Source organism: Pseudophryne corroboree, chromosome 5 (assembly GCF_028390025.1).
Source record: "Pseudophryne corroboree isolate aPseCor3 chromosome 5, aPseCor3.hap2, whole genome shotgun sequence".
Classification (NCBI taxonomy): domain Eukaryota; kingdom Metazoa; phylum Chordata; class Amphibia; order Anura; family Myobatrachidae; genus Pseudophryne; species Pseudophryne corroboree.
In genome coordinates, this window is record NC_086448.1 from 395,759,637 (window position 1) to 395,776,475 (window position 16,839).

General features: G+C 47.2%; 1 protein-coding gene across 6 annotated transcripts in view; it reads right to left on the reverse strand.

The window, feature by feature from the left end:
* TMEM245 (transmembrane protein 245) overlaps positions 1-16,839 on the reverse strand; it is an 879,931-nt gene that overhangs the window by 819,470 nt on the left and 43,622 nt on the right. The window lies entirely within an intron of this gene.

Sequence of the window (16,839 nt, forward strand, 5' to 3'; positions counted from 1 at the left end):
TGGTGCACAGGTGCAGTCATTACTAATTAAGATGTGCTACATTCATTCCTAACTGACAATTCTACAGATCTCCAGGAGGCCTGGAAAACATGAACTGTTTGTAGATCTCGAGGACCGGTTTGGCCAGCACTGGTATAGTTCTTACTCCCCTTTTTCTGATTATCCTCAGTACCTTGGGGATGAGAGGAAGAGGAGGGAACACATACACCTACTGGTACACCCACGGTGTCACTAGAGCGTCCACAGCTATCGCCTGAGGGTCCCTTGACATGGCGCAATATCTTTTTAGCTTTTTGTTGAGGCGGGACGCCATCATGTCCACCTGTGGCCGTTCCCAGCGATTTACAATCAGCTTGAAGACTTCTGGATGAAGTCCCCACTCTCCCGAGTGGAGGTCGTGTCTGCTGAGGAAGTCTGCTTCCCAGTTGTCCACTCCCGGAATGAACACTGCTGACAGTGCTAGCACGTGATTCTCCGCCCATCGAAGAATCCTTGTGGCTTCTGCCATTGCCATCCTTCTTGTGCCGCCCTGTCGATTTACATGGGCGACTGCCGTGATGTTGTCTGACTGAATCAGAACTGGTTGTTTTTGAAGCAGGGGTTCTGCTTGACTCAGGGCGTTGTAAATGGCCCTTAGTTCCAGAATATTTATGTGTAGGGAAGTTTCCTGACTCGACATTGTCCTTGGAAGTTTCTTCCCTGGGTGACCAACCTCGGAGGCTTGCATCCGTGGTCACCAGGACCCAGTCCTGTATGCCGAATCTGCGGCCTTCGAGCAGATGAGCACTCTGCATCCACCACAGCAGAGACACCCTGGCCCTCGGGGACAGGGTGATCAACCGATGCATCTGGAGATGCGATCCGGACCACTTGTCTAACAGATCCCACTGAATGTGTCCAGAATCATGCCCAAGAACAGCAGACGCTTCGCAGGAATCAGCTGTGACTTTGGGATATTCAGAATCCAGCCGTGCTGATGCAGCACTTCCCGAGATAGTGCTACGCTGACTAGCAACTGCACTTTGGACCGCGCCTTTATAAGGAGATCGTCCAAGTACGGGATAATTATTACTCCTTTCTTTCGGAGGAGCATCATTTCGGCCATTACCTTGGTAAATACCCGCGGTGCCGTGGACAGACCAAACGGCAGCATCTGGAATTGGTAATGACAGTCCTGTACCACTAACCTGAGGTACTCCTGGTGGGGTGGCTAAATGGGGACATGCAGGTAAGCATCCTTGATGTCCAATGACACCATAAAATCCCCCTCTTCCAGGCTTGCAATAACCGCCCTGAGCGATTCCATCTTGAACTTGAACTTTCTTATATAAATGATCAAGGATTAAATTTAGAATGGGTCTCACCGAACCATCTGGTTTCGGTACCACAAACATTGTGGAATAGTAACCCCGTCCCTGTTGAAGGAGGGGTACCTTGATTATCACCTGCTGAAGATACAGCTTGTGAATAGCCGCCAGTACTACCTCCCTTTCTCTGAGAGCAGCAGGCAAGGCTGATTTGAGGTAACGGCGAGGGGGAGTCGCCTCGAACTCCAGCTTGTATCCCTGTGATACAACTTGCAGAACCCAGGGATCCAGAAGAAAGGGAGAGGAGAATGACCACAAGACGGTCATCTACCAAAGAAGGCTTACTTTGTGGCGCACTCTTTTGTTTAAGTCGAATATGTAATGATTATGAAATTAAAACTTAACATTTATTGAATATTTTTATAATATTGTGACCAAAGTCAGACATAAACAACATATATCGGTCAATATTGACCTACAATAATCCCAGAAAAGGGGATTTGTATCACTGTGTAGTGAAAATATGTATAAGCGGTTAGGGTTCACTGATATAAGTATTAATATCAAATTAGAATTCCTTTTGTATATAGCCACACTTATATTACAACAGTGAGAAATGTAGAACAAAAGTGAAAATGTAATATAGAACAATTTTTGTCGGGTTGTTATACACTTTAAGAGATCCTTCCAAGTGAATCGCTGGGTCTCTATTTAATAACCCGATTAGCGGTCCTCGTTATCTCAGCTGATGCACTCCTCCTTTAATTAGGTGAAATGGAGAGCAATGTCCTCTAAGAAGGCGGGAGTAGTGGGTATTAATTAAATCACAATAAGTGATAATTACCAACACACCGTAAAGCCTTAGAGTATTGATCAAGTCACTAGATTATGATGCAGCATCCCGGATATAAGTCGTAGATGTGAATGCACCATGATCATAATTCCCTAATGATATAAACGTTTATCAGTACGGACACTGTGTCCTTTTTGCCTGCATGTACTTTTAAACAATGTTATGCAAACATGTGTCACAGTGGTAGATGATTGATAGTAGAGACAGAGGGCTAGTAAAAATAAGTGCCAATCAGATCACTGGCAACAGTGTAATTAATACCCTCTAAAGATATTTAGACATTTATCAGCATAAACACTGTACCCTTTTGTTTAAATGTATCAGCCTATATATAATCAGTCCCTGATTAAGTCAGGCTGTAAAAGTACACTACAAAAAAAACACACAAGTCGGTGATCCACACGGCATACATATAGGTGACATGAACTTAAATCTGGGCACTCATTAGTAATCCATAAATGTATGCATATTATAATAGCCATAGATATTAAAGGCAAACGTATATCTATATTTCTTTGAGAAGATAAAGGTATCCCAGCAACTATCGGTCAGTTCCCCTTTCTGCTGTCGTCCCATATGCATTAAATCAGTGAATGGGAACGATGAGAGTTCGGGTAACACCAGTTGCTGGGACAGAAGGAAGAAGTGCGAGTTGCTTCTGCTGTCCACAAGCCGGACTCCCACTCCCCTGTTGTGTCGCCACAGTGCAGAGGCAGCGGGAGACCTTTCGTGGATGAGAGAGCCGCTCTGAGACGCATAGAGAGCGGGTGTATATCACCATTAGTGTATGCACGCTGAGTGCGGAGAACCGCTCACGTGACCAGACGCCGGGTCGGGTTTGAGGATTCCACGCTCCCGGAAACTGTATGCGTCTGGTTTGCCGATGACGTACGTTTCACTACAGGCTTGTTCACATCGGTGTCTGACAAGTCTGCCAGAGCTGTTTAAATAGCAAAACTTTTAGAGGCATAGCTTTCAATTGTGCAGATTAATTAAGCTCTTAGATCCTAATAATCGAGCAGAATAGTGCGAATTTAATTCTATTTTTAATGTAACTAAACCAGACGCACACAGTTTTCGGGAGCGTGGAATCCTCAAACCCGACCCGGCGTCTGCTCACGTGAGCGGTTCTCCGCACTCAGCGTGCATACACTAATGGTGATATACACCCGCTCTCTATGCGACTCAGAGCGGCTCTCTCATCCACGAAAGGTCTCCCGCTGCCTCTGCACTGTGGCGACACAACAGGGGAGTGGGAGTCCGGCTTGTGGACAGCAGAAGCAACTCGCACTTCTTCCTTCTGTCCCAGCAACTGGTGTTACCCGAACTCTCATCGTTCCCATTCACTGATTTAATGCATATGGGACGACAGCAGAAAGGGGAACTGACCGATAGTTGCTGGGATACCTTTATCTTCTCAAAGAAATATAGATATACGTTTGCCTTTAATATCTATGGCTATTATAATATGCATACATTTATGGATTACTAATGAGTGCCCAGATTTAAGTTCATGTCACCTATATGTATGCCGTGTGGATCACCGACTTGTGTGTTTTTTTTGTAGTGTACTTTTACAGCCTGACTTAATCAGGGACTGATTATATATAGGCTGATACATTTAAACAAAAGGGTACAGTGTTTATGCTGATAAATGTCTAAATATCTTTAGAGGGTATTAATTACACTGTTGCCAGTGATCTGATTGGCACTTATTTTTACTAGCCCTCTGTCTCTACTATCAATCATCTACCACTGTGACACATGTTTGCATAACATTGTTTAAAAGTACATGCAGGCAAAAAGGACACAGTGTCCGTACTGATAAACGTTTATATCATTAGGGAATTATGATCATGGTGCATTCACATCTACGACTTATATCCGGGATGCTGCATCATAATCTAGTGACTTGATCAATACTCTAAGGCTTTACGGTGTGTTGGTAATTATCACTTATTGTGATTTAATTAATACCCACTACTCCCGCCTTCTTAGAGGACATTGCTCTCCATTTCACCTAATTAAAGGAGGAGTGCATCAGCTGAGATAACGAGGACCGCTAATCGGGTTATTAAATAGAGACCCAGCGATTCACTTGGAAGGATCTCTTAAAGTGTATAACAACCCGACAAAAATTGTTCTATATTACATTTTCACTTTTGTTCTACATTTCTCACTGTTGTAATATAAGTGTGGCTATATACAAAAGGAATTCTAATTTGATATTAATACTTATATCAGTGAACCCTAACCGCTTATACATATTTTCACTACACAGTGATACAAATCCCCTTTTCTGGGATTATTGTAGGTCAATATTGACCGATATATGTTGTTTATGTCTGACTTTGGTCACAATATTTAAAAATATTCAATAAATGTTAAGTTTTAATTTCATAACCATTACATATTCGACTTAAACAAAAGAGTGTGCCACAAAGTAAGCCTTCTTTGGTAGACGATCGTCTTGTAGTCATTCTCCTCTCCCTTTCTTCTAGATACTGTATAATGCTTACAGGTGCACCTCCGGCTCAGATATAGACAGGTAATGGCATTTTGCCTCTCCAATGTGATTCCTAAGGCTGGTTTCTGAATGAATATACTTTTTTCTTATTACTGTCTACATTAATTAAGCCTGTGCATAGCCTCATAGACTATACGTCTTCTTTTGTCCAGAACCCAGGGATCCACCTGTGAGCGAACCCACTGGTCGCTGAAGTTCCGGAGACGCGCCCCCACCGCACCTGGCTCCGCCTGTGGAGCCCCAGCGTCATGCAGTGGACTTAGAGGAAGCGGGAGAAGATTTTTGTTCCTGGGAACTGGCTGTCTGGTGCAGCTTTTGCCCTCTTCCCTTGCCTCTGGGCAGAGAGGAAGCGCCTCTGACCCGCTTGCCTTTCTGGGGCCGAAAGGACTGTACCTGATAATACGGTGCTTTCTTAGGCTGTGAGGAAACCTGAGGTAAAAATGTTGACTTCCCAGCTGTTGCTGTGGATACGAGGTCCGAGAGACCATCCCCAAACAATTCCTTACCCTTGTAAGGCAAAACCTCCATGTGCCTTTTAGAATCAGCATCACCTGTCCACTGCCGAGTCCATAACACTCTTCTGGCAGAAATGGACATTGCATTCATTCTAGATGCCAGCCGGCAAATATCCCTCTGTGCATCTCATATACATACGTCTTTAATATGCTCTATGGTTAGCAAAATAGTATCCCTGTCTAGGGTATCAATATTATCTGACAGGGTATCGGAACCAAGCTGCTGCAGCACTACACATCCATGCTGAAGCAATTGCAGGTCTCAGTATAGTACCTGAGTGTGTATACACAGACTTCAGGATAGCCTCCTGCTTTCTATCTGCAGGCTCCTTTAAGGCGGCCGTATCCTGAGACGGCAGTGCCACCTTTTTTTGACAAGCGTGTGAGCGCCTTATCCACCCTAGGGGACGTCTCCCAACGTAACCTGTCCTCTGGCGGGAAAGGGTACGCCATCAGTAACTTTTTAGAAATCACTAGTTTCTTATCGGGGGAAGCCCACGCTTCTTCACACACTTCATTCAACTCACCTGATGGTGGAAAAACCACTGGTTGCTTTTTCTCCCCAAACATAATACCCTTTTTAGTGGTACCTGGGTTAATGTCAGAAATGTGCAACACATTTTTCATTGCCGTAATCATGCAACGGATGGCCCTTGTGGAATGTACATTAGTCTCGTCCTCGTCGACACTGGAGTCAGACTCCGTGTCGAAATCTGTGTCCGCCATCTGCGGTAGCGGGCGTTTTTGAGCCCCTGATGGCCTTTGAGACGCCTGGGCAGGCACTGGCTGAGAAGCCGGCTGTCCCACATCTGTTATGTCATCGAACCTTTTTTGCAAGGAGTTGACACTGTCATGTAATACCTTCCACATATCCACCCACTCTGGTGTCGGCCCCGCAGGGGGTGACATCACACTTATCGGCACACCTGCTCCGCCTCCACATAAGCCTCCTCATCAAACATGTCGACACAGCCGTACCGACACACCGCACACACACAGGGAATGCTCTGACTGAGGACAGGACCCCACTAAGTCCTTAGGGGAGACAGAGAGAGAGTATGCCAGCACACACCACAGCGCTATATATCACAGGGATGCACACTATACTGAGTGATTTTTCCCAATAGCTGCTATAATACACAATTTGCGCCTAAATTTATGTACTCCCCCTCTTTTTTACCCTTTTTGTAGTATATACTGCAGGGGAGAGCCTGGGGAGCGTTCTTCCAGCGGAGCTGTGAAGAGAAAATGGCGCTGGTGTGCTGAGGAAGATAGCCCCGCCCCTTTCTCGGCGGACTTCTCCCGCTTTTTTATATACTTTATGGCGGGGGATTATGCACATATACAGTTTAATAGCTGTATTATGTGCTATTTAGCCATGTACGGTACTCTAATTGCTGCCCAGGGCGCCCCCCAGCGCCCTGCACCCATCAGTGACCGGAGTGTGTGGTGTGCAGAGGGAGCAATGGCGCACAGCTGCAGTGCTGTGCGCTACCTTAATGAAGACAGGAGTCTTCAGCTGCCGATTTTCCACTTCTCTTCGTTCTTCTGGCTCTGCGAGGGGGACGGCGGCGCGGCTCCGGGACCGGACGACCGAGGCTGGGCCTGTGTTTGATCCCTCTGGAGCTAATGGTGTCCAGTAGCCTTAGAAGCCCAAGCTAGCTGCAAGCAGGTAGGTTCGCTTCTCTCCCCTCAGTCCCACGAAGCAGTGAGTCTGTTGCCAGCAGATCTCACTGAAAATAAAAAACCTAACAAATACTTTCTTTTCTAGAAGCTCAGGAGAGCCCCTAGAGTGCATCCAGCTCTGGCCGGGCACAGGTTCTAACTGAGGTCTGGAGGAGGGGCATAGAGGGAGGAGCCAGTGCACACCAGATATAGTACCTAATCTTTCTTTTAAGAGTGCCCAGTCTCCTGCGGAGCCCGTCTATACCCCATGTTCCTTACGGAGTACCCAGCATCCACTAGGACGTCAGAGAAAATAAGAATTTACTTACCGATAATTCTATTTCTCGGAGTCCGTAGTGGATGCTGGGGTTCCTGAAAGGACCATGGGGAATAGCGGCTCCGCAGGAGACAGGGCACAAAAAAGTAAAGCTTTACTAGGTCAGGTGGTGTGCACTGGCTCCTCCCCCTATGACCCTCCTCCAGACTCCAGTTAGGTACTGTGCCCGGACGAGCATACACAATAAGGGAGGCATTTTGAATCCCGGGTAAGACTCATACCAGCCACACCAATCACACCGTACAACTTGTGATCTAAACCCAGTTAACAGTATGACAACAGAAAGGGCCTCTTAAAGATGGCTCCTTAACAATAACCCGAATTAGTTAACAATAACTATGTACAAGTATTGCAGATAATCCGCACTTGGGATGGGCGCCCAGCATCCACTACGGACTCCGAGAAATAGAATTATCGGTAAGTAAATTCTTATTTTCTCTATCGTCCTAAGTGGATGCTGGGGTTCCTGAAAGGACCATGGGGATTATACCAAAGCTCCCAAACGGGCGGGAGAGTGCGGATGACTCTGCAGCACCGAATGAGAGAACTCCAGGTCCTCCTTTGCCAGGGTATCAAATTTGTAAAATTTTACAAACGTGTTCTCCCCCGACCACGTAGCTGCTCGGCAGAGTTGTAATGCCGAGACCCCTCGGGCAGCCGCCCAAGATGAGACCACCTTCCTTGTGGAGTGGGCTTTTACAGTTTTAGGCTGTGGCAGGCCTGCCACAGAATGTGCAAGTTGAATTGTGTTACAAATCCAACGAGCAATCGACTGCTTAGAAGCAGGTGCGCCCAACTTGTTGGGTGCATACAATATAAACAGCGAGTCAGATTTTCTGACTCCAGCCGTCCTTGCAATGTATATTTTTAAGGCTCTGACAACCTCCAACAACTTGGAGTCCTCCAAGTCGCTAGTGGCCGCAGGCACCACAATAGGTTGGTTCAGATGAAATGCTGATACCACTTTAGGGAGAAAATGCGGACGAGTCCGCAGTTCTGCCCTATCCGAATGGAAGATTAGATAAGGACTTTTATAAGATAAAGCCGCCAATTCAGATACTCTCCTGGCAGAGGCCAGGGCTAGTAACATAGTCACTTTCAATGTGAGATATTTCAAATCCACCTTTTTCAATGGTTCAAACCAATGGGATTTGAGGAAATCTAAAACTACATTTAGATCCCACGGTGCCACCGGAGGCACCACAGGAGGCTGTATATGCAGTACTCCCTTGACAAAAGTCTGGACCTCAGGGACAGAGGCCAATTCTTTTTGGAAGAATATTGACAGGGCCGAAATTTGAACCTTAATGGATCCCAATTTGAGACCCATAGATAATCCTGATTGCAGGAAATGTAGGAAACGACCCAGTTGGAATTCCTCCGTCGGAACCCTCCGATCCTCGCACCACGCTACATATTTTCGCCAAATGCGGTGATAATGTTTCACGGTGACTTCCTTCCGTGCCTTAATCAAGGTAGGAATGACTTCTTCTGGAATGCCTTTCCCTTTTAGGATCTGGCGGTCAACCGCCATGCCGTCAAACGCAGCCGCGGTAAGTCTTGAAAAAGACAGGGACCCTGCTGTAGCAGGTCCCTTCTCAGAGGTAGAGGCCACGGTTCGTCCGTGAGCATCTCTTGAAGTTCCGGATACCAAGTCCTTCTCGGCCAATCCGGAACCACTAGTATTGTTCTTACTCTTCTTTGCCGTATGATCTTCAATACCTTTGGTATGAGCGGCAGAGGAGGAAACACATACACTGACTGGTACACCCAAGGAGTTACCAGTGCGTCCACAGCTATTGCCTGTGGATCTCTTGACCTGGCGCAATATTTGTCCAGTTTCTTGTTGAGGCGAGACGCCATCATGTCTACAATTGGTCTTTCCCAACGGTCTATTAACATGTTGAAGACTTCTGGATGTAGACCCCACTCTCCCGGATGAAGATCGTGTCTGCTGAGGAAGTCTGCTTCCCAGTTGTCCACGCCCGGGATGAACACTGCTGACAGTGCTATCACGTGATTCTCCGCCCAGCGAAGAATCTTGGCAGCTTCTGCCATTGCACTCCTGCTTCTTGTGCCGCCCTGCCTGTTTACATGGGCGACCGCCGTGATGTTGTCCGACTGAATCAACACCGGCTTTCCTTGCAGGAGAAGTTCCGCCTGGCTTAGAGCATTGTAGATTGCTCTTAGTTCCAGAATGTTTATGTGAAGAGACTTTTCCAGACTCGTCCATACTCCCTGGAAGTTTCTTCCTTGTGTGACTGCTCCCCAGCCTCTCAGGCTGGCGTCCGTGGTCACCAGGATCCAATCCTGAATGCCGAATCTGCGGCCTTCTAATAGGTGAGCCTTCTGCAACCACCACAGAAGTGACACCCTTGTCTTTGGTGACAGGGTTATTCGCAGGTGCATCTGCAGATGCGACCCTGACCATTTGTCCAACAGATCCCTTTGGAATATTCTTGCATGGAATCTGCCGAATGGAATTGCTTCGTAAGAAGCCACCATTTTTCCCAGGACTCTTGTGCATTGATGTACTGACACTTTTCCTGGTTTTAGGAGGTTCCTGACCAGATCGGATAACTCCTTGGCTTTTCCCTCTGGAAGGAAAACCTTTTTCTGAACCGTGTCCAGAATCATTCCTAGGAACAGCAGACGAGTTGTCGGAATTAAATGGGATTTTGGAATATTCAGAATCCACCCGTGTTGTCTTAGCACCTCTTGAGATAGTGCTAAAGCTGTCTCCAGCTGTTCTCTGGACCTTGCCCTTATTAGGAGATCGTCCAAGTATGGGATAACTAATACGCCTTTTCTTCGAAGAAGAATCATCATCTCGGCCATTACCTTGGTAAAGACCCGAGGCGCCGTGGACAATCCGAACGGCAGCGTCTGAAACTGATAGTGACAGTTTTGAACAATGAACCTGAGGTACCCCTGGTGTGCGGGGTAAATCGGAACGTGTAGATACGCATCCTTGATGTCCAAGGATACCATAAAGTCCCCTTCTTCCAGGTTCGCTATCACTGCTCTGAGTGACTCCATCTTGAACTTGAACTTTTTTATGTAGAGGTTCAAGGACTTCAGATTTAGAATAGGCCTTACCGAGCCATCCGGCTTCGGTACCACAAATAGAGTGGAATAATACCCCTTTCCTTGTTGTAATAGGGGTACTTTGACTATCACCTGCTGAGCGTACAGCTTGTGAATGGCTTCCAACACCCTCTCCCTTTCGGAAGAGACGGTTGGTAAGGCAGACTTCAGGAAACGATGAGGAGGATCCGTCTCTAATTCCAACCTGTACCCCTGAGATATTATCTGCAGGATCCAGGGGTCTACCTGCGAGTGAGCCCACTGCGCGCTGTAATTTTTGAGACGGCCCCCCACTGTCCCCCAGTCCGCTTGAGAGGCCCCAGCGTCATGCTGAGGTTTTTGCAGGAGCCGGGGAGGGCTTCTGTTCCTGGGAAGGAGCTGCCTGTTGGTGTCTCTTCCCTCTTCCTCTGCCTCGTGGCAGGTACGACAAACCCTTTGCTCTCTTATTTTTGTAGGAGCGAAAAGGCTGCGGTTGAAAGGTCGGTGCCTTTCTCTGTTGGGGAGTGACTTGAGGTAAAAAAGTGGATTTCCCGGCAGTAGCCGTGGCCACCAAGTCTGATAGACCAACTCCAAATAACTCCTCCCCTTTATACGGCAAAACCTCCATGTGACGTTTTGAATCCGCATCGCCTGTCCACTGTCGTGTCCATAAGGCTCTTCTGGCTGAAATGGACATAGCACTCACCCGAGATGCCAGTGTGCAAATATCCCTCTGTGCATCACGCATATAGATAAATGCATCCTTTATTTGTTCTAACGACAGTAAAACATTGTCCCTATCTAGGGTATCAATATTTTCAATCAGGGATTCTGACCAAACTACTCCAGCACTGCACATCCAGGCAGTTGCTATAGCTGGTCGTAGTATAACACCTGCATGTGTGTATATATTCTTTTGAATAACTTCCATCTTTCTATCTGATGGATCCTTAAGTGCGGCCGTCTCAGGAGAGGGTAACGCCACTTGTTTGGATAAGCGTGTGAGCGCCTTGTCCACCTTAGGGGGTGTTTCCCAGCGCGCCCTAACCTCTGGCGGGAAAGGGTATAATGCCAATAACTTTTTTGAAATTATCAACTTTTTATCAGGAGCAACCCACGCTTCATCACACACGTCATTTAATTCTTCTGATTCAGGAAAAACTGTTTGTAGTTTTTTCACACCATACATAATACCCTGTTTTACGGTATCTGTAGTATCAGCTAAATGTAACGTCTCCTTCATTGCCAAAATCATATAACGTGTGGCCCTACTGGAAAATACGTTTGAATTTCTACCGTCGTCACTGGAATCAGTGCCCGTGTCTGGGTCTGTGTCGACCGACTGAGGCAAAGGGCGTTTTACAGCCCCTGACGGTGTTTGAGGCGCCTGGACAGGCATTAATTGATTGTCCGGCCGCCTCATGTCCTCAACTGACTGTTTAAGGGAAGATAAACCATCACGTAATTCCACAAATAAAGGCATCCATTCTGGTGTCGACCCCCTGGGGGGTGACATCTGCATATTTGGCAATTGCTCCGCCTCCACACCAATATCGTCCTCATACATGTCGACACCACGTACCGACACACACCGCAAACTCACAGGGAATGCTCTAATGAAGACAGGACCCACTAGCCCTTTTGGGGAGACAGAGGGAGAGTCTGCCAGCACACACCACAAAGCGCTATATATACAAGGGATATCCTTATATTAAGTGCTCCCTTATAGCTGCTTTAATATATATATATATAGCCATTAATGTGCCCCCCCTCTCTGTTTTACCCTGTTTCTGTAGTGCAGTGCAGGGGAGAGACCTGGGAGCCGTACTGACCAGCGGAGCTGTGACAGAAAATGGCGCCGTGTGCTGAGGAGATAGGCCCCGCCCCTTTTTCGGCGGGTTCTTCTCCCGCTATTTTTCCAGTCAGGCAGGGGTTAAATATCTCCATATAGCCCCTATGGGCTATATGTGAGGTATTTTTAGCCTTGTATAAGGTTTATATTTGCCTCTCAGAGCGCCCCCCCCCAGCGCTCTGCACCCTCAGTGACTGCCCAGTGAAGTGTGCTGAGAGGAAAATGGCGCACAGCTGCAGTGCTGTGCGCTACCTTATGAAGACTGAGGAGTCTTCAGCCGCCGGTTTCCGGACCTCTTCACGCTTCAGCATCTGCAAGGGGGTCGGCGGCGCGGCTCCGGGACCGGACTCCACGGCTGGGCCTGTGTTCGATCCCTCTGGAGCTAATGGTGTCCAGTAGCCAAGCAGCAAATCCACTCTGCATGCAGGTGAGTTTACTACTTTCCCCCTAAGTCCCACGTTGCAGTGATCCTGTTGCCAGCAGGACTCACTGTAAAGAAAAAAACCTAAACTAAACTTTCTCTAAGCAGCTCTTTAGGAGAGCCACCTAGATTGCACCCTTCTCGTTCGGGCACAAAATCTAACTGGAGTCTGGAGGAGGGTCATAGGGGGAGGAGCCAGTGCACACCACCTGACCTAGTAAAGCTTTACTTTTTTGTGCCCTGTCTCCTGCGGAGCCGCTATTCCCCATGGTCCTTTCAGGAACCCCAGCATCCACTTAGGACGATAGAGAAATAGCATTTTATTAATTTGACGCAGGGAAGGTTAGCGAGGCTTTCTTATTTTCAGTGAAAAAAGCCTCCTCAACCTGCTCAGGTGTGGTATTATTAATATTCAACACATCCATGATAGAGGCTATCATCAATTGCACCCCCTTTGCAAGAGAGGCAGCCCCCCGCAACACATCCCCATTACCGTCTGCGGTGTCAGAATCGGTATCTGTGTCATCTTGCATGACATGAACAAGTGCACGTTTGTGGGGGTATATAGCGGAGCGTCCTGAGGTATCAGAATCGGGCGATACTGCCATAGAGTTCCGTAATACCTGAGTTGCAGATTCAATGCTTGCAACACTATCTGAAATTTGAGAAATCCAAGATTTGATAGAGGAAATTACTCAGGTTCCATTGCTGGAATCTGTGCTAAACCAGTGCTATCCTGATTACATGGAATGGGATCATCCTGGGAGAACATATCCTCCGCAGCATATGACACAGTGTCCCTGGACATAGCTAAAGGAGACCACCAAACTCCACACACACACACAGGGGAGGGCAGACAGAGTTCCCCCCCCCAAGAATGGCAATAGAGACACAGATAGGAGCCAACCCACACAAAGCATTTTTAAACAAAAGGGAGAGCCCTTGTCAACGCTGACTGTGCACCTTAATAGGATACAGTTGTATTGCAGCCCCCCCCCCTCCCCTTCCTACAACCCCCTGGTACCGTTTACAGATAGCTGGAGTTGCTGTGGAGGGACCCGTTTCTCCTTATCAGCGCTGTGCAGGCAGGAAAATGGCGCTGAACGCTGCTGGGTCCGCTCTGAGAAGCCAAGCCCCCAAAATGGCGCTGTCTTCCCGCTCTTCCACTGATTATACTGGCCTGAGGATTGAGTGCTGGCTGAGATCCCAGGACCCGAACAGGCTTTGGGACCAGGGTACGGTGTAGCGCTGGCTCAGGGCGCCCCACCATGTGCCGCTGAGCCTCCCGGAGCGCAGGTAATACTGCGCTCCTACCCTGCTGCCGCCATCTTCACACCGACCCCCCGCTTGCTATGGGGGGGGTTGGTGTCTCACTCGCCACCGATTCTTCAGCTCTGTAAGGGGGTGGTGGCATGCTGCTGGGGTGAGCGATCCCCTGCGGCGGGGAGCGATCTGACCCCTCAGGAGCTCAGTGTCTAGTCAGCGGAGTCAGTGGCTCAGACCTCGCAGGGCGGACACTACTCCCCCGAAGCAGGGAGGCTGTTGCCAGCAGCCTCCCTGTAAAATAATAAACTCTAAATAAAACTTTTCTAGGGAAACTCTGGAGAGCTACCCTAGCTGTGACAGACTCCTCCGGGCAAAAAAAGGAAAAGAGGTTTTGATGGCGCTGGGCAGACCTGTGTGTGTGTGTGCACCCTGGAATTAGCTGCCACCTGGTGGGGAGGTAGCCAGCCTCCTCAAACATAGCAATTGAAAGAAATTACCAGGTGAGCGCTCAATACCAATGATGAACACAGGGATATAAAATAAACTAATTTATTACATAGACTAAAAAAACATATAAACACATTAAAATGTACAAGACCACAACATGGTATTCATATAAAACTGAGGTTTCAAACACCTCTGCAACATCAATAATAAGGACTAATTATAAGTACTTGGAAGGCAGTCACAATAACCTTGGGTAAGAGATAATTCTCTATAAGCTTTTATCTGTATTTAATTATTCGCCCAAAAATAGAAGCACATGAATTTTGGCACGGCCGTGCATGTGAGTGTCCTCAGAAAATGTAAGTTCAATTCCAATTGGAAAGAGTTAATCCACTAGATGTGTGAGCAGTGAAAAAATGTGAGTTGTATGATAGTTGTTACTCACAGTATAGGGCGGCTTTTTCTCGCTGCACCACAGTAATTTGTTTGTAGCCGCTCTATATCACCCTGTGCACGGGTGAGACATCCGTCAGCGGCGGGACTCGTAAGCGGCGCAGTCCGTCTGCGGCACAGGCGGGGAGCCGTTCTCCACTCCGGCAAAGCGTGGATGCACCAGTACACCGTTCTCAACCCCCAGCACAGATGGAATAGTGCTCGACAGAGCAGGATGTAAGGTGTTCCCAGTGTGATCCAGGAATATGGACGGTGCAGCTTTGCTGGAGATGAGCAGTTGCCGGCAAATGCTGTAATCAGCTGCTAGGAGGACACACTCTGTAATTCTTGTGGGCAATTGAGTTTTAGTGACCCCTTCTCTCTGTTTCCTCAACGCGTTTCTCTGCACCCCAGGCGGCTTCTTCAAGAGGCAGAGTGTTCTACTCTGAGCATTACTTCTCATTCTTTTATACCTTGACCTTTCTGATTAGTGAGAGCAGGTGTGTGTAGAATCTCAACAGGTGCTTTCTCATTTGCACTCTCTTATAGCAATGTTTTGCTCAGAGTATCACTTATGCTGCATTCACACAGCAAATGCCGGGTCCTACCCGGTAAGACAAACGTGTACTTACCGGGTGGGATCCGGCATTTGCGCTCCGTTGCAGGCTTCCCGACCCGGCAATATACCGGGTCGGTTGCCATGACAACGGAGGCCGCAGCAGCAGCAGGGGCGGGGGTGGAGGCGGCGTCGGGAGATGAGCTCATCTCCAGCGCCGCCTCTCCCTATCTTGTGAATGGGAACCGTGTCGCATCGACACGGCTCCCATTCACACCGCACCTGACCCGGTAATCAACCCGGGTAAAACCCTTCTTTTTTACCGGGTTGATTTACCGGGTCAGGCGACCCGCTAAATCGCACAGTGTGCTTTCACATCGCACACTGACCCGGTTCGACACGGCAATATGCCGTGTCGGTACCGGGTTATTTGTGCGATGTGAAAGGGGTATTAAAGTGGTCTAATTAAATAACAGCAATAATTAACATTTAAAAATAATTGTACTAGTACATATGCAAATTACTCATATAGAGCTACATGCTTATTGCAATGCGGACAGAATAGGAGACTCTAAATTTATAAATATCATTACTCCAAACTATTATAATATCTAGTAATAGGAATATATATAATTATTCAATTTGATAAATGACAAAATCATAATAATATAATCTGTCTAATGCTATTTTCTAAATTGTGCAAACATCTCATAATTTAATTATTTTTATTATTATTTGTTTCTATTATTACATTCATTTTATTGTATTAGTGCAGTGCAGAGTATGAAGCTCTACATCTCTGCACATGCATTCACGATATACCTTTATCGATATCTAAACAATTAAGAGAATCTAAACTTTTTACTAGCACACATATTGGGCTCTCCCATATATTAGTTTAAATAATCTCCCACTGAAATAGCCCAATTAAGAAATATATATATAAAAGAATCATATATAGTCATTTTCTAAACTGAGTCTGGTAGGCGGGGCATAGAGGGAGGAGCCAGCCTACACTCTCAAACTCTTAACGTGCCAATGGCTCCTGGTGGACCCGTCTTACTAATGTAGACCCCAACATCCTCTAGGACGTAAGAGAAAACAGGATTTTGATACCTACCGGTAAATCCTTTTCTCCTAGTCCGTAGAAGATGCTGGGGTCCACTTCGTGACCATGGGGTATAGACTGTTCCGCAGGAGCCATGGGCACTCTAAAGACTTTTCATTAGATGTGAACTGGCTCCTCCCTCTATGCCACTCCTCCAGACCTCAGTTACAGGAACTGTTCCCAGGGAGATGGACATTTCGAGGAAAGGATTTACTTTAAAACTAGTAGTGAGATACATACCAGCTCACACCTCAACCATGCCGCACAACATGGCATTCAACAGAACACACGCCAACAGGCATGAACCAATTACAGCAACATGCTGAAACTAATATAACACAACTTGTGTAACTCTAATAACAAAACTGCAGGAAAAGTACGCACTGGGACGGGCACCCAGAATCCTCTAAAGACTAGGAGAAAAGGATTTACCGGTAGGTATCAAAATCCTGTTTTCTCATACGTCCTAGAGGATGCAGGGGTACAC